We start from the raw sequence: 16118 nt of genomic DNA on the forward strand, positions 1-16118 counted from the left end.
GTACACACACACACATATAACAACAAATTTCTGGGTCACACAAAACCATTCACTCCTATCATCTCAGGGAATTGAGCCTGGGTAATGAGAGGGGACTTCTGCTTTTCATTTACCCCCTTCAGAGTGATTTACATTTCTGTTTTTACCATATTGCCTTTACTAGTATAATGCCAACAAATAGATAGATAAATCAGTGGGAAAAGTAAATAACAGCATAAGACTCAGATGTTGGTTTACCAAGATTTTATTTAAAAGCAAAAATCCCACAAAATTCTTTTAATCGCTTTTTTATGCTGATCTCTTTGGGGAATTGATACCACTCACAGAAACAAATCCCAAAGGTGGCTGCTTTTATAGAATGATAAACAGAACTGCAGTTAGAGTAGATTGTCTGTGGTTCTTTCACAGCTCTCTGTAACTATGTCACCAGTATTTGCTTTATTTCAAATCATCATCCTAAAAAACATAAACTGTTTTTTCACCTGAAAGAATATGTTTTTCAGAAACACATTCAAAGAGGAAATAAGGGCCCTAAGCGCATTGGCAGAGCGGGCCAGCACGCATAGCCCAGCCCGGGTGGGGCCTGGGCTCGGTGACACCGGGTGACATCAGGCGTGGCCGCTCAGCCGGCCTGACCAGAGACACACACCTGGCCTCCGCCTCGGGGCCGCGCCGGTCCTGCTCAGCTGGCTCCCGCGCCAGGCAGCTGACACGCAGGCAGAGCTGAGCTGTTGGCTTCATCTCCAGAGACAGCACTTGGCTCACACACTGGGCCACTCGGGGTCTGCAAAGCCTTCTTGGGCTCCAGCCTGGCCTTGGAAGTCCGGAAGTTTGTGTCTGAAAGGGAAGAGAAAGAAGCTGAGTAGAGACAGAGGCTGGGGGCCAGGTTACCGCAGAAGCAGAGCCCCATTCCCCTGCCAGAGCTGAACCACTGAGACCCGGAACCTCCCCACCCCGCTGAGCCCAGAGCTCTGCTACCTATATTAAATTTTGTTTTACTACCGGGTAAAATTTATTTCCAAAAATAAAGGGGTAAAAATTGGAGTTTGGAAATCTTTGAATTAGAGGATATTGATAGACAGTGGTTCTTGAATATAATAATAGAACTTTTTACAACAATTCTTCCTTCTTCCATTTCTATTCAGCTGTAGGAATAAAAGATGAGCGGGGGGGTGGGGGTGGGCGGCGGAGAATCCTCACCCTGGCCGGTGTGGATCAGTGGTTAGAGTGTCGGCCTGTGGCCCAAAGGGTCTTGGGTTGATTCCGGTCAAGAGCACATGCCTGGGTTTCAGGTTCAATCCCCGACCCCAGTTGGGGCATGTGTAGGAGGCAACCAATCAGGTGTCTCTCTCACATCCATGTTTCTTTATCTCTCTCTCTCTTCCTCTCTCACTCCCTTCCACTCTCTCTAAATATCAAAGGAAAAAATATCCTTGGGTGAGGATTAACAAAAAATAAAAAAGTGGGGGGCTGGTAATACCTGCTCTCCAGAACCCCACAGAGCTGCTGGAAGGATCAAATGAGGTAACAGCCATCTTCAGCTAAGAGGCCCTTGGGAAACAAATTTATTATTTCCTTCCTTTATAATGGAGGATAGATCCAGTTCAAATATTAGTCATGTAAACAAGACCGTGTGTTTCTTTTAAAAGGAGAAGGAGGAGGAGGAGATGACAAGGAGTCCGGATAAGAAGAAGCAAAACAATGACAGCAGCAACAGCTCAGTTACCATTTAAAAAGGGAGGAACTGTCTTCAAGTGCCGGCCACTTAAAGGAAATGGGGAAGGGGACACAGTGGGGAGGGACGCGTGGAGAGGGAGACTGCGCCAAGGACGTCCAGTGCGAGAAGCTTCACTATTCCCTTTCATCTGCACAGAATATGATGCAGGTGTTGTTATCCCCACTTCACAGATGAGAAAACCAAGGTTCAGAGGGAATAAACTCTTTAGCCAAGGTAGGGCAGAAACACTCCCCACCAGGCTGGCCTGCTTCCAGGGTACATATCCCCTCCACAGCCTTACGGCTGGCGGCTCCTCCTAACGTGGGTGAGCCCCGGGCCTGCTATTCTCTCTCCCTTCCTGTTACCTTCCTTTAAAATCTGTGGTACCTCTTTCATCCCTTGTATTACTGCCTCGGTGCAGATCCTCTGTCCTGATTTCCAGCCCCCTGGACAGTTCCCAGGTGAGGTCCCACCCCCGTGTAAACACAATGTCTCTAAAAGTAGCTCCTGGCCTAGCCACTCACACTCCACCCCTCCTGGGGGAAGCTCTCTTCTCCCCTGCCCCCAAGCTCAAAATCAGCAGCACTTTTGGTCATTTCTCCCCTTCCCCATATATCACTCCATTATCTCAATTCTTTCTTCAAAGTATCTCTTACCTCTCACTTTTCCTCCTAACACCCCAGAGCCTTACGTCTGCTCGGTTCCGGCGGAAGCCTCCCGCTAGCCCGCCGGGGCTCCCAGCGCAGCCTGCGCCCTGCTGCCGGCGTCATCTCACCCCTACCTGCCTGCGCCCCGGCAGGACACGCGCGGCCTCCAGCAGCCCAGGCCCACACCAGCCCTGCACCCCAGGCTGCCGCCTCTGCCCCTGGCTTTCCGGCCTCGTGCCCCCTCCTCCACCCTCCAGCGCCTCAGTTTAGCAAAAGGGTCGCTCACTGTGCACCACCCTCCCCCAGCCCCACGCTCCTCTCCTCCTCGCCCCACTGCGGCCCCAGGTCCTCCGGCTGCCCGCCTCCCTCCGGCCACCTCTCGGCCAAAGCCTCCAGCGTCCTCCAGGCAAAGCCCGGCCAGGGCCTGCACTGCTCGGCGGGCAGCGGCGGTGCGCGGCCTCCTCACGGCGGGTCCGCCTGGACCGGGCCCTGAAAGGTCCCGGTGCCGGTTCCTCTCCCGAGTCTAGGGCTCCTCGCCAGGCAGCAAACCATTCCAAGGTGGAGACTGCCTAACCTAACGGGGCTTGGTTTCCCCCCACAGGGCCTAGCAGGACGCGGCAGTAGGTGCTTCATACGTGTGTTGACTCCCTTTTTGTCCCCACGTGGACTGGCCCCAAACCATCAGCCAGGGCTGGTGAGGCTGCACCGCCCGGCAGCCTGCTCTCCGCGTTAACCTGCGGCCTGCGGCACCGGCGGCCCGCGGGGCGGCTCGGGGGTCTCCGACCGACAAGGCCAGCCCGGCTCTGCCTGCTTAGGGGTGCAGGTGTGCCCCTGTCCTTCCCTGGCCTCCAGTTCCCAGCAAGCACCCGGGGTGTGGGAGGCAGGGGCTCACGGCACCCCGGACTCGGACTCCCTCCCTGGTGCCGCCCCCCGCAGCCCTGGGAGGGAAAGCAGACGCTGCACCTTTAAGTCTGCAGCCGGCTGGGAAAAACAAGCCGTGATTTATATAAGCGGGAAAACCATGTGATTTGCAGGAACGCTCCCTCCGCCCCGGCCCCCTCCCCGCGTCACCTCCAGCCCTTCCCTGAGGGTCCCGGCCCGCGGGCTCGGCGGAGGCGCGGGGGCCGGGCGGGGCGCGTCCCCGGGGCCGCAGCAAGTTTGCTCCCCGGCACTTTCGCGGCGGGTGTGACCGGGAGCGCGGGAGGCGCCCCGCCGGCCGCACAAAGGCCAGGTCGCCGCCGCCCCCGCGGGCGGGGCTGCTCGCCCCTTTCCAGCGAAACCGTTCAAACCACTCGATGGAGGAACTGAGGGTTCCCCCAACTTCTCAGGGAGAAAGAACAGCTAGGGGCCCCCACAGACTCCCACAGACTGGCTTCTGTGTCCCCCAACACCCAGCGGCGGGGAGGGAGCGGGGGCAACTTTTGAAATAATTTGGTAGCGAAAAGCATAATGAAAATCAGCCATTCCCAGCGCTGAGAGGTGGCTGTGTTCAGCCAGAGGACCTAGCTTTCAGAGAAAAAACCCGATGTGGCCTTTTCAGACAGAGCCAAGGAAAATAAGTGCATGATTCAGAGGCCCGAGGAACCAGTCAGATCGTTCCCATGTTACAGGGAGGGTGGTGAGCTACCAGGAGCCCACCGCCCAGTTCACTCCACAGCTTCTGAAGGAAGGGATGCGCTTGGAGCCTCCTGAGAGGCAGAAACTGAAATAGGGGAGACATGAAGTTCCCTCCCCACCCCCTGAGGTCCCCTCCCCCTCCCCTGGGTCCCCTCCTCTCCCCTGAGGTCCCCTCCCCTCCCCTGAGGTCCCCTCCCCTCCCCTGAGGTCCCCTCCTCTCCCCTGAGGTCCTCTCCCCTGAGGTCCCCTCCCCTCCCCTGAGATCCCCTCCTCTCCCCTGAGGTCCCCTCCCCCTCCCCTGGGTCCCCTCCTCTCCCCTGAGGTCCTCTCCCCTGAGGTCCCCTCCCCTCCTCTGAGATCCCCTCCCCCTTCCCTGAGATCCCCTCCCCTCCCCTGAGGTCCCCTCCCCTCCCCTGAGGTCCCCTCCCCCTCCCCTGAGGTCCTCTCCCCTGAGGTCCTCTCCCCTGAGGTCCCCTCCCCCTCCCCTGGGTCCCCTCCCCTCCCCTGAGGTCCTCTCCCCTGAGGTCCTCTCCCCTGAGGTCCTCTCCCCTGAGGTCCCCTCCCCTCCCCTGAGGTCCTCTCCCCTGAGGTCCCCTCCCCTCCCCTGAGGTCCCCTCCCCTCCCCTGAGGTCCCCTCCCCTGAGGTCCCCTCCCCTCCCCTGAGGTCCCCTCCCCTGAGGTCCCCTCCCCTCCTCTGAGGTCCCCTCCCCTCCCCTGAGGTCCCCTCTCCTCCCCTGAGGTCCCCTCCCCCTCCTCTGAGGTCCCCTCCCCTGAGGTCCCCTCCCCTCCCCTGAGGTCCCCTTCCCTCCCCTGAGGTCCCCTCCCCTCCTCTGAGGTCCCCTCCCCTCCCCTGAGGTCCCCTCCCCTCCCCTGAGGTCCCCTCCCCTCCCCTGAGGTCCTCTCCCCTGAGGTCCCCTCCCCTCCCCTGAGGTCCCCTCCCCTGAGGTCCCCTCCCCTCCCCTGAGGTCCCCTTCCCTCCCCTGAGGTCCCCTCCCCTCCCCTGAGGTCCCCTTCCCTGAGGTCCCCTCCCCTCCCCTGAGGTCCTCTCCCCTGAGGTCCTCTCCCCTGAGGTCCCCTTCCCTCCCCTGAGGTCCCCTCCCCTGCCCTGAGGCCATCCTGTAGGAATGTGTGAGCAGGCCCTCTCCGGAAGTGCTTCCCGGAGGAGAGGACTCCCCATCCCCTCCAAAGCCCAGCCCGGGAGGAGGGGGCTCCCTGGAGGAGAGCAGGAGGGGAGGGAAGAGCTCTCAGCGCCACGCCCTAGAAGACAAACCCGGGACTTCTCAGAGTAACTCACTTCAGGGTTAAACCTCGTCAGGGATAAGGTTTAAATTCCGTTTTATTTTCCTCCCTTGGCCATCTGGGGGGTGGGGGTGAGGCACACGCCCAGCGCTCACACGGAGGGAAAACATGATGTCATTAGGAGTTGCTAACACACCATCTTGCCGAGACCTCAGCCGTGGCCAGCAGCGTTGGTACATTTCAGTCCACCTCCTGCCTCCCGGAGCCGGCCAGGCCCTGAGCGGTCACTCTGACCTCCTCCTGTCTTCATGCTGAGACGGTCAGGAGCCGTGCCTCCCCCGTGTCACACCCACAGAGAGAGGATCCTTCCTTCCTGACGGGAAAGTCAGGAAAACATTCGCAATTATCCTCTAAACCCTGAGGACGCACAATGCGCGTTAGCGGGATCCGCGGGCTAAGCCTCCCTGTGCTCAGACACTGACGTCACTCATTCAGTTCCAAGTGGTGCTGACTGTGAGCCTGGCCCTGAGCTGGACAGTGGGGACACAACGGGGACGAGACAGACACCGCCCTGGCCCTGAGCCCTGCCTTTCTGCTCCCCCGCTCGGCTCTGCCTCGGACAGAGCCTGGGGAAGGCTTTGCTCCACCAGCAAGTGGAAGCCCCTCCCCGGCCCGCACCCAGCCTGTGCGGCCCCGGGTCCAGCTGCACAGGCTCACGGGGCTGCCAAGAGCTGCTTCCACCCGAAGGCGGTAACTCTCCGGTGATGGGGTGGTGGGTATGAGAAGTAACCCGAAGGCCTGTTCAGAAAATGAGATCAAAGTTGGCTGCCTCCAAAAAAAGGAAAGAAAAGTTGGCAGCCTCCTGGGCCCCTCCCCAGATTGATCATTTAGTTCAGGCCCCACTGCAGCCAGTGCCCCTGGCTTCTTCTCTTCCTTCTCTGCTGTTTTTCTGATCTGTCTGGCTGCCCCCATCCAGGTCTCCTCTTTCGGAAGCTTCCCGTGCCAGGGGCCTGCCCATCTCTGCGCCCACCCTGCTGAACCCAGGTGCCACCTTCCTAAGGCAGTTCACCCACATCCTCAGGGGACCGGAACCCCTCAGCCCAGCACAGACTCCTTTGCAAGACCCTTCTGTGGCTGTGAGGGTCCGCGCGGAGGGTGCTCAGATGTCCCCCCTTAACCGCAGTCCTGTCAGCCTCCACCCTCCCGCCTCCTCGACCACACCAGCCCTGCCGGGTTCCTTTCCCGGGTCCTGCTGCTGACTCCCCTTGGCCGCTCACAAGCACAGCCTGATAGCGTGCGGGGGGGAGACCTGGCAATGCCTGTGGTGAGCGGACATTTTACAGGCACAAACAGAAATGATGGCTCCAAACTGAAAACACCCTCAAAGCCACAAACTCCGTTACCTTCAAAGAAGCCAGAGCCAGACCTCTGAGGTTTGTTGCTTTTGTTTTGTTTTTTAATGCACCAAGGAGTTCAATGAGTGAATGAATGAAATCAGCTCCTCTTTTTTTTTGAAACTTTTTTTTTTTTATTTCAGAGAGGAAGGGAGAGAGATAGAAACATCAATGATGAGAGAGAATCATTGATTAGCTGCCTCCTGCACGCCCCCTGCCGGGGGCGGGGAAGATTGAGCCCACAACCCGGGCATGTGCACTTCACTGTAATTGAATCTGGGACCCTTCAGTCCGCAGGCGAATGCTCTATCCACTGAGCCAAACCGGCCTGGGCAGAAATCAGCTCCTCTTAGATAATGTCTCTCTCAGGAAATGGGGCCTCAAGGAAAAGGCATCCCAACCACTAACAAATTCCACTGTTTCAAATTAGCCTTATAGACCAGCTAGGACTGTAAGATCCCCCTAGCACCAAAGCTCTGAGCTCTACAGTCCCCCTCCATAGCCTTTTAGAGCACCCCACATTCTGAGTAGAAAATGCCGGCTTCCCCGCTGTGCTGTCAGGCCTGGTTCCCTCTTTCTCCTTCCCCTGAAAGGGCCTCTGGTCTTTCCCAGCTGCGGAGTAACAGGACCTCCCCACACAGCTCCCCCAGAGCTGAGGGGCCGCCAGAGGGAAGGCTGGCCCCGCCCCAGTCGGCCCCCTCCCGTTCTGCAGAGACACTCCTCTCTCCCAACAGGCAGGGAACTTCTGGAACTTCTAAACAGCACATCCTCGGGCCTGCCCAGGCCCCACAACATCCTGTGTCCCAGTTTACAAGCTTTTAGTGGCAAACCTTCCCGCGTGTGAGCCAAGCCAGGCCCTTTTCCCCAGGACCCAATTGACAAAGGGATACTAGGTTGGGACAAAAATGGGGTCCAGCCAGACAAGCCCCAAGCCTTGGTCCTCTGGGCCAAGTCTGGAGAGGTCCGGAGGGACATGTCCTCAGCTGGCCTCGCCACCACAGGCAGGCTGGTCCGAGATCTCAGGATGCATCAGTAATTCCAGGCAGGGCTCCATCCCCAGCCCACACTCAGCCGGGACCTGGTCAGGGACTCTCCAAGTATCCCAGGAACCTGATGCTCTTTTCGTGCAGGCTCCTGGGAGGGAGTGGGGGGGGGCAGCCAGACCCTCTCTGTGGGCTCCTGCTGTGTCTGGAAGGTCCAGAAAGCATCTCTCTCCATCAGAGACAGCACCAGATCTCTGCTTTGAGACCATTTTAAAGAGAACGGTGTTTTGAAAGCTCAAGACATGTTCTGGGCTTGCCTTTGGTTCTAGCTTCATCTACGCCTCTCAAAAATCTTCCGTGACTATGGAAATCCCGGAGGCAGTGAGCCCAGCCGAGGGAACCGCAGCTTCCTCAGCTCCCCAGGCTGTGCCCCGTCTGGATTTTGCTGGAAGGCCTCCATGAAAAGGCCTTCAGCCTGGTCCTCCCTTCAGGCTGTCTCACTGGAATGCCTGCCACCTAATATTCAAGACAATGACTTGAGGCCCAGCCCACCAGCTGTGGGCACCTCATCATTGTATTCCCTCTAACCTCACAGTCCCTCTTGCCTCCTGCCCCTACTACCAGCTGTGCCCAGGATTCTCACAGGGTTCACGCTTCCTCTGTGACCTGGAGCTCTGACTTCCTGTTTTCCCCTCTCCCCTCCATCTGCATCCCGCCTCCCATAGCTGATGTCCTCTCCGTTCCTGCATCCCCCTCCAGCTCATACAAGGCCAACAGGCACAGCAGCAGATTTTACTCACAGTTTGGGGTCATGGAGGGGGATCACAGTAATTGCATTAGAATCTACACATAGCCATGGCTGGTTTGGCTCAGTGCATAGAGCGTCGGCCTGCGGACTGAAGGGTCCCAGGTTTGATTCTGGTCAAGGGCACATGCCTGGGTTGCTGGCTCGATCCCCAGTAGGGGATGTGCAGGAGGCAACCAATCAATAATTCTCTCTCATCATTGATGTTCTGTCTCTCTCTCCCTTCTTCTCTAAAATCATTAAAACAATATTTTTTAAGAAAGAGAAGAGCCGAAACCGGTTTGGCTCAGTGGATAGAGCGTCGGCCTGTGGACTGAAGGGTCCCAGGTTCGATTCCAGTCAAGGCATGTACCTTGGTTGCGGGCACATCCCCAGTAGGGGGTGTGCAGGAGGCAGCTGGTCGGATGTTTCTCTCTCATCGATGTTTCTAGCTCTCTGTCCCTCTCCCTTCCTCTCTATGAAAACATCAATAAAATATATTTTTTTTAAAAAAAGAGAAGAATCTACTCATAGACATAACTCTCCTAAAACTCAATCAACCACTCCCCGCCTCAGAAAATTTCTCACTATTCCCTAAGTCACAACTTCTGCTACCTGCTCCAGCCTCTCTCCTCTCCAGACCCCTCTAAGCAGACCCCACGCTCCCATGGATTTCTCCCGCAGAACCATTTGTCTTGCCCTCAGCAAGCCCAGAGGATCTCACAGTTCTCACCAGAATGGCTTCCCCATCAGGGTTCATCTCAGCCGCATCCTTCAGACAGAGACATTCACCTCCAGGGAGATGTACCTGGCCACCAGAATGATACAGCTCAGTGTTTTGTTTTCAAGGTAATATTTTCTCCCTGGCCACCAGCACCCGCCCCCCCATCCCCTCATATCTGGTATCCCTGACAGTCAAGAAATCCACCCCAAATCATTCCTGTTCTCACATGTTGTTTTTTGTTTTGTTTTGTTTTGACTCCTCTATGGTCATGGGGCACCGCTAACCCGTATCCTTGTTGTAGAAAATGATCCAATTAGGCCCTGGCCAGGTAGCTCCGTTGGTTAGAGCATTGTCCCGGTACGCCAGGGGTCCTCAGACTACGGCCCGCGGGCCACATGAGGCCCGCCGAGGACATTTATCCGGCCCGCCGGGTGTTTTTGCTGCCGCTGCCTGTCCTGCTTAGCAGCCGACTCGTCCCGGGCCCGCAGTGCGCATGTGTGGAATGTGCGCCGCACTCTCCGACTCCCCTCCTTCTCTCTGAGGGACAGTGAACTGGCCCCCTGTTTAAAAAGTTTGAGGACCCCTGCGGTACGCCAAGGTTGTGGGTTTGATCCCTGGTCAGGGCACATACAAGAATCAACCAATGAATGCATAAATAAGTGGAACAACAAATCAATATTTTTCTTTCTCTCCCTTCCTCTCTAAAATCAATCAATAATTTTTTTTAAGAAAATGATCCAATTAAAAATAAGTCAGCATAAGACCAACACCAAAGGACAAATGCTGTATGATTCCACTTGCATGTGAACAACACACTCTGAGGTACCTAGTAGTCAAATTCCTAAAGACAGAAAGCAGAATGGTGGTTGCCAGGGGCTGGTGAGAGGAGAGAATGGGAGTTAGTGTTCAGTGGATATGAAGTTTCCGTTTGTGAAGATGAAAACATTTTTATTTCATTTTTTAAATGTTTTTTAATTTATTTCAGAGAGAGGAAGGGAGAGGGAGATAGAGAGAGAGAGAAACATCAATGGTCAGAGAATCATTGATCAGCTGCCTCTTGCATTCCCCCTACTGGGGATCGAGCCCACAACCTAGGCATGTGCCCTGACCAGGAATCGAACTGTGACCTCCTGGTTCATAGGTCGATGCTCAACCACTGAGCCACCCTGACTGGGTAAAAACGTTTTTAAAGATGGATGGTGGTGATGGTTGCACAACAGTGGGACTATACTTAATGCCACTGAACTATATACTTAAAAGTGGTTAAAATTGTCAATTTTATGTTATTTATATTTTACCACAATAAAGAAGTAATGACAGCAACATTCACTCTGACCCCCAGAGACACTTTCAGTTAACTCAGCAAATGGGGGTTTTCCCTCAGCCACTCTGGGTCACAGCAGCTCTGTGAGCCCCTGTCCCAGGGTTCTCTGCTCCCAGACTCACCATCAGACCTCACCCAGAGTACAGGGCCATATGCTCCCTTTCAATTTGAAAACAGAACCACAGATGAGTGGCAACCAGAGCAGGAGCTTCAGACTAAACCTAGCTTGGTCACTAACTGTGCACTCTTGGGCGAGTTACTGAATCTGTCTCAACGTCCTTATACAGAAATCGGAGGAGACAATAGCAGCCCTGAGGGAGATAATGGATGTGAACACTGAGAGTGTGTGCAAGCTGATTTCATCATCTCCTACTGCACTTGGTCAAATACAAACATCTGGAACATAAGAAGGAAGTTGCTTCCTGAAAATAAGGAGGTAGACAGCCAATAACTCAGTAAATACAACCAAAGACGAATGCTTTGGTCTTCAGTCACCATCCTCATCCAAGGTGGAATGAAGCGGTTCTGCACAGTCTGTCCCCACCCCGAGACCCCATTTTGTCCAGTGTTGAGGGCCCCCTGGGAAGGCACATGGGCATTTCTATAATTATTGTCAGCTGAACTCAGGGCGACAGGCAGAGCCACGCCCTGGGAACATGCTTCCCCAAAAAGGCTGGACATGTTATCAGTACTGACTTTTAACCTTGCCCAGGTGTCGGTGGTAGCTGGCTTAGATATGTAAATCCAGTCAAGCACCAGGAATGCTCGGGCCTACTCAAGAATGCAAATAAGTTCCTTTGATCCTAAGTTTTGGTGATACTTCCTGGTATTTGGGGATATATAAATAAATGGGCTGTGTGGGCTCGGGGTCCCTGTCACCCGGCTCCCAGCTTTATAAATCTATCTCTGCGTCTTCTTTCTTTCTTTTATTTCTCAACTCCCAGCTCCTCTACTCAGGAACCGGAACCATTCCTTTTCCGTGCTGGACCCTACAGTCCAAATACTGGTTTTCTCCATGATTAGCTTTGATTCAGAGCCAGGTTCCAGCTTTGCCCACAGGATGGCCACGGCGTTGCCTCAATGAGGCGTGGAGTGGGGCTCTGAGCAGGAGCTAATTGGAGAGGGAGTATGGGAGAAGCGTACATAGGAGTTGTATCCCATGAGTACATATTCAAAAATGGCTCCTTCCAGCCCAGCCCATGTGGCTCAGGGATTGAGCGTCGACCCAGGAACCAAGAGGTCGCTGGTTCGATTCCCAGTTCGATTCCCGGGTTTCGGGCTCATCCCCAGTAGGGAGCGTGTAGGAGGCAGCTGATTGATGAAGTTTCTCTCATGGATGTTTCTATCTCTCTGTCCCTCTCCCTTCCTCTCTCTCTCTAAATATCAATAAAAACATATTAACATGTTCGAAGTGCTCTAATACGTTGACATGACTGTCGAAAGACTGGTGGAATGGTGCCAGCACCAGACAGACCACAAACCCCAAGAAGAAGGTGGTGAAAGGTGGCTGCAGCTGGCTGAGTTGGCTGCCCCTCAGTCTGACCGCCGGCTGGTCTCACTGATGTTAGAACCACCAGCCCGGGCTCTGCTTCCGCAGGACGTAGGTCACAGCCCTTCTCTCCAATAAGGGCCTCTCTTTCCCTCAGGCCTAAGAAGGAAGTTCAGGTCACCATGGCCCGGTAAATCCACACCTGCCCCTTCTCCTGCCTCCCTCTTGCCACCCCTCCGTCACCAGGACCCTGTCTGGTGCTTCTCTCAGCCTTCCCTTTCCTTCGAGAAGTGACTTGTCAATGGCCACTCCCCACCTCCATACAACACCCCAAGAGAGAGAGAGGTCCCAGGACTCCAAGTCTCCAGCCTGAGCCACAACTCGAGACTGCCTCACAGGAACCAGCTCTGCCCAGATGGAAATCATCTGGTGAAGGCTGCACGCTGATTTCACCCATAATTACGTTATGCTCACCCACACCCATTCCCACATCACCTCCTCCCTCGCCCCTTCCCACTCACGCGGCCGGTGCCAAGAAGTGGAAATGGAGGCAGACCTGAAGGCACCCTGACAGGCCTGAAGGCACCCTGACACCCTGAAGTTGTTCGCTTGGCCTGCCAACAACTTCAGGCCCCTGACCCGGCCCAGCTCAGCCTCCCGCACAGCCCCTGCACCCCAGCTGCAGAATCTGGAACATCAAAGGGCTGAATCTCTCCTCAAAGCACAGGAATGGATGGCAGAGATTTCCAGAGAAGCCAGCTCCCTTTGGAGTGGCCTGTTCCCTCCCCTGCGGGGCCTCCGGTGGCTGCGGGTGGCCTGTCCTTGCTTGGGCCCCAGAGCCTCACCCACACCAGCCAGAGGGCTCTGGGTCCAAAGACCCAGAGTTGTGAGGCTTTGAGAATGTCACTCTGAGTTCCACAGTGTCCTTCTCTTCCATTTTGTGGGCTTTTAACTTTTCTTACTTCCCCAGGCAGGGCAGACCAAGGGGACTTTGATCCCAGGGGCACGGGGTGGAATAAACTGTTACTGCAAATGGGGCCTCATCCGGCCTGCTCTCCACCCTTCCTCTAGGCGGCTGCTAAGAGCAGGCCTGCTGTGCTCACCTGACCACACCTTCCCGGGAGTGGGGGGGGGGGGGGGGGGGGAGAAGGTAGGGCTTGGGGAGCGGAGCAGTCACTCGGACTGGGAGGAGGAGGGAACTCAAGACACCTCCCCACAACCCCCATTCCTGAAAGAGCCGGAGTGGTTCCTCACAAGAAACCGTGAAGCGCAAACAGCCGGACACTAGGGCAGCCTGGAACGTCTGGGCCCCCCTCTCCTCCCCCAGCTGCCCTCTCCCCGGCTCCACGGGGCGGGGGTGGGGCGGGGGTGGGGCAGAGCACTGCCCCCCAGGAGGCCTCGCCGGCCCCGGCCCTCCCCCGGCTCCTGACTGGGTGCCTCTCCAGCCTGTGCGCTCACAAAGCGCCCTCTGTCTCGGCCTCCCCAGAACAGGCCTCCCGCAGCCGCCCACCCTCGCCCCACTCCCCCCACACGGGCACTTCCTACGGGAGCAGATTCCAGGCCGCGTTCCTGTCGGGGACTGTCCCCCAACAGCGAGCTGGAACAAAGGCGCGCAGGCCGGCGTGCGCGGGGTGCCGGTCAGGGCTCAGGGACCGTAATTACAGGCGCAGCGCGCTCGCAGCCACCCCTGGCCGTACAGTCAGCAGCCTTTCTTCCCGTCGAGCTGGGGGAGCTGAGAGACAGGGAGGCGACAAACCACAATTTGAATCATTTGGAGAGAAGCTATAAATACAATAATGAGTCATTTGTAAAATATAATTTCATCCAAAAGCCTGGGGGGCGGGGGAAATGGGAAAGAAGTTCTTCGCTATTCCAGGCCAAATTGTTCTGCCAGAACCTGGGGAGGGGACCCCGCTGCCCACCCAGAGCAAGGCTGGGCCTCACGTGCGGCCCTCCCCAGCCCTCCCCCCGGCGGAATGCGGCCTGGACACCCCTTGCCCAGGCCCCTCGCAGCCTGGGATCGGAATGCTCGCAATTCAGTTCTCCCTCGCGGAGCTGATAAGAATCGCGGACACGCAGCCTTGCATCCAGGCTGTGCAGCTGAGAACAGTTTAGGGCAGGCCCGCTGTTGTTCTTGGCAACTCTTTCCAGCCTGGGGGCCCGGACAGCCTTCGGTGCGTGCGCAGGGCGGCCTTTCCAGTGTGGCTACAGGTCTCTTCTGGCCTCAGCTCCAGCCTGGGCCCCAGCTGCTCTGGGGGGAGGGAGGAGCCTGTGCAGAGCTCTGTCTGGGGAGTGGGCTGAAGTCACTCAGCAGGACCAGCTCACCACTGCTGTCCAGGGTAGTTGGGAAGAAGAGCTGAGGCTCTGAAACTAGACTTTTTCTAGGTTCTGTTACAGCTGGGCCCCTACTATCTGTGTGACCTTAAGTAAGTTACTTAACCTCTCTGGGCTCAGTTACATCATCTATTTAGATGGGCTTAATAATAGTCCCTTGCTCAAAGATGTTGAGAGGATGAAGTGAAGTAACATGTGAAACACTTAGAATAGGGCCTGGCATCGAGGGTGCTCAATAATCCTATATAATAAAAGGCTAATATGCAAATTTTCGCCTCAACTGGGAGTTCGACCAGGGGGCGGCCCCCCCAGGCCTGCCCCGCCCCCTATTGCCCCCCCCCCCTTACCCGTGCAGGAATTCCTGCACCGGGCCTCTAGTGTTAGCTAATAAAATCCTTGTTATTATTTCTCACTGGGCACTTGATGCAGCAAGGAACCACAGGACAAAGGCGCAGTGGCACACATGACTGACCCTGAGGGGTCAGGGACAAATGACCCGGTGCCCCGGCTCGTCCTTCAGCCATTTCATCATCTCAACTTGCCTGTCGACCCGAGCAAGCCCCTTCGTCTCTGTGGCCGAGCGCCCGTCCCCTTTCTCCCTCTCCCAGGCACCTTGTCTCTGACCTGAGCACAAGGGGAGGAGGGCAGCGTCCTACCTAATGTTTAGAGACCAAAAGTCAATTGGTACTTTGAAGCCACTGAGTGCATACTGAGCTTGAACGTCAGCCTTCCTGCTCTCTTCCCTCTTCTCCGCCTCTCTTCTCTCTCTCTCTCCTTCCCTCTGCTCCATGCTAAGTCCTGGCCTTCCACCCGCAGGCAGAGCTGGGAGGGTGGGATGAGGTTAAAGTGCTCAAAGCCTCTGTCTCTCCCAAGCGGCCAGGTCCATGTCCCCAGTTGCTGAGGGAGGCCTTCAAAGCCCTCCATGAGACCCTGCTTCCAACGCGCCCCCCACCCACCCACCCAGGGGGCCAGGAGAAGTCAACAAAAATAGTCTCCAGGTCAATATTCTGCATTTTCCTCTCTCAGAAACCCGAGCGCCACAGCCAGCCTAGCCTGGAGGGAAAGGTAAGCCGAGGCCTTGCTCCTGTAACTGCCAAACTGTCCCCCCACCTCCCTACTAAGTGGCCCGCCTTTTCCCATGCTGGCCCAGGGTCTTCGTCCTCTGGGCCTGGGTAACTGTTTTTCTCTCCAATAATTCTTTAAATGCCTGTCAGTGTTCACATTTCCCTGAATGTCTTATCATCTTATTTCCTTTTTAGTGAGTTTGAACTAGGAATCCAAACAAGATCCATACATTGTGATTGGTTGATTGATTGATTGATTGATTGACATGTCTCTTAAGTCTCTTGTAGTCCCCCCTCCACGTAAAGGTCAGTCTCTCTCATTCTCTCTCTCTCTCTCTCTCTCTCTCTGCAATTTGCTTTTGTTTTGTTTTGTTTTGTTTTTTATGAAAACAAATCTGGTTGTTTATCCTACAGAATTTCCTATCTGGATTTTTTTTTTTTTTAAGTAAAACACAGTGGTTTTATTTAACACATTTCTTTGTCCCCTGTGTACCTTGTAAATTGATAATTAGATCTCGAAGGCAGATTCTGGTTTGATTATTATTATCTCTTTTTGTTTCTGTTTTTTACATAGGTGGTGAAATGTGCCTCTGTCAATGTATATAATATTTGGTTGTATCTCTTTTTGTCGAATTGTCAGCTATTGTTCAGCATTGCCTAGATTCATTAATTCATTATGGGTTTCAAAATTGTGGTATTCTAATTATATTATTATATATCATAGAACACCTCCTTCCCGGTGCTCTTACTTGCCTTGTATAGAGCTAGACTTCTATCTAGTATAATGTTCCTTCTGCTTGAA

At 55.3% G+C, this 16118-nt stretch overlaps 1 long non-coding RNA gene across 1 annotated transcript; it reads right to left on the minus strand.

Annotated features, from left to right (window-relative positions):
- Positions 1 to 228: 228 nt before the first annotated feature.
- LOC114234149 (uncharacterized) lies at positions 229 to 13053 on the minus strand. Its single transcript, XR_008556587.1, has 3 exons — positions 13022 to 13053; positions 9115 to 9189; positions 229 to 837 (listed from the first exon to the last, which is right to left on the minus strand). It is a non-coding gene; the product is annotated as an uncharacterized LOC114234149 (long non-coding RNA).
- Positions 13054 to 16118: the final 3065 nt, after the last annotated feature.

This window comes from Eptesicus fuscus, chromosome 7, assembly GCF_027574615.1.
Source record: "Eptesicus fuscus isolate TK198812 chromosome 7, DD_ASM_mEF_20220401, whole genome shotgun sequence".
Taxonomy (NCBI): domain Eukaryota; kingdom Metazoa; phylum Chordata; class Mammalia; order Chiroptera; family Vespertilionidae; genus Eptesicus; species Eptesicus fuscus.